Source organism: Octopus bimaculoides, chromosome 27, assembly GCF_001194135.2.
Source record: "Octopus bimaculoides isolate UCB-OBI-ISO-001 chromosome 27, ASM119413v2, whole genome shotgun sequence".
Taxonomy (NCBI): domain Eukaryota; kingdom Metazoa; phylum Mollusca; class Cephalopoda; order Octopoda; family Octopodidae; genus Octopus; species Octopus bimaculoides.
Window position 1 is genome coordinate 7,633,084 of NC_069007.1, and position 1,609 is coordinate 7,634,692.

A 1,609-nucleotide genomic window follows, 5' to 3' on the forward strand; every position below is an offset into this window, starting at 1 on the left:
ATATATATATATATACATACATATATATATGTACATATATATGCATATATGTGTATATATAGGGAGGAAGAGAGAGAGTGTGTGTGTGCGTTTGTATGTGTTCATATGTATGATCTTTAGTAATGTGTATACATGTATATCTGCATGTATGTTTGTGTCAGTAAGTGTAGATAGATGACTACATAGATATACAGGTAGATATAGAGATGTATTCATGTTGAAAACACATCTTTCTTTCTTTCTTTGATTCTTTCAGGTGCAAGTGGCGGTGGGTTTTTTAACTCTGACCAGTGGAAATACTTCGAATTTACTTTTATGATGATATTGCTGATTCTGCATACGTGTTTTATCACTATCGTTGTAATCCGAAAGATTAAGAAATATCAGGCCTCTAAAGAGAAACAAAGTCAAGCACAGACCGCGAATGCCAATCCGCCTGCGAGTGCAATGGGGCAGACAGCTCAATAACTTTATTCCAAAGGTTCTCAAACTTTTCGGGCCACCGCCCCGCTCATGGTCACATAGTACCCTCAGCGCCCCACCCCTATTTTTATGTATCAATAAAAATTTTATATTTTACTAATTTATATATACTTTGAATTATTTGATATTTAATATAATATTATATAACTTGTATACACTACTATAATAATATAATAAATTTATAGCGTCCCCCAATCCACTGCCTTCCTCCCCAACGCCTTCTTTTTCTTTACCGACCTCCCCCACACTCCCTTAGGCACCAGCGCCCACCAGGACCGTCTCAACGCCCAGTGGGGGCGGTAGCACCCATTTTGAGAATCTATGCAATCCGTCCACCTATCACACCTTGATTGATCCATGCACTCAAAGACAATCAGAATATTTGATCCAGCTTATTACTGTTACACAATTTCAATTTATGCCTTCCATCCATATATAGATATTCATTCTGCGTGGAAGCAATATGCAAATTCTACGAAGAGACGTTGAAGCAATTCAAATCGGTGCCATGTCAAAAACATTTTACTACGTGTTTTCAAAGCCTGATCTATGAGTGAATGTCTTGTGATTCGGAAACAGGATGCAAAGTCTTTCCTGGTACCATTTTAACTCAAAAACAACACGGCAAGACCCTATTAATATCTGGTCGACACTTACGATATTTCGCTGGTACTTCACCCTTCGTAGCATAAATTGTTAACAGATATTTGAGACTTGAGAAATGAAAATAGAAGACCAAATTTAAATTACGTCGCTTGACACACATGGCTTACACGTGACATAGAATAACAAACTTCACAGTTCGTCATCTTGAAAAATAGCAAAAGATAGAAAAAATTAAAGAAAAACAGAAGGAAACAATGAATTACTGAAATAACGTATAGAGTTGGTCAATTTAGTCTGCTCTGCTCATTTCTGTTTCTGAAGAACTCTCTCTGCTTCAGAAGTTAGTTTATTAATATATTGTAGACAATGAAATTCTACAATTTCATAACTTCTTTTCTTTTCGTAGATTTTGCAATCTTTGTAATTTTATTTCGATATAAATAAAGTTTATAAAAACAGACAATTCTAGTTTAGTCCATCTATTAATCCATCCGTCTTTCCGCCCGTTATTCGACGGAGG

The 1,609-nt window shown here is 35.8% G+C and overlaps 1 long non-coding RNA gene across 1 annotated transcript in view; it reads left to right on the forward strand.

Moving 5' to 3' along the window:
* Nucleotides 1–587, forward strand: part of LOC128251002 (uncharacterized) — a 2,679-nt gene extending 2,092 nt beyond the window's left edge. Inside the window, exon 2 of the long non-coding RNA XR_008266916.1 lies at nucleotides 257–587. This is a non-coding gene — a long non-coding RNA (uncharacterized LOC128251002). The remainder of the gene's footprint in view (nucleotides 1–256) is intronic.
* Nucleotides 588–1,609: the final 1,022 nt, after the last annotated feature.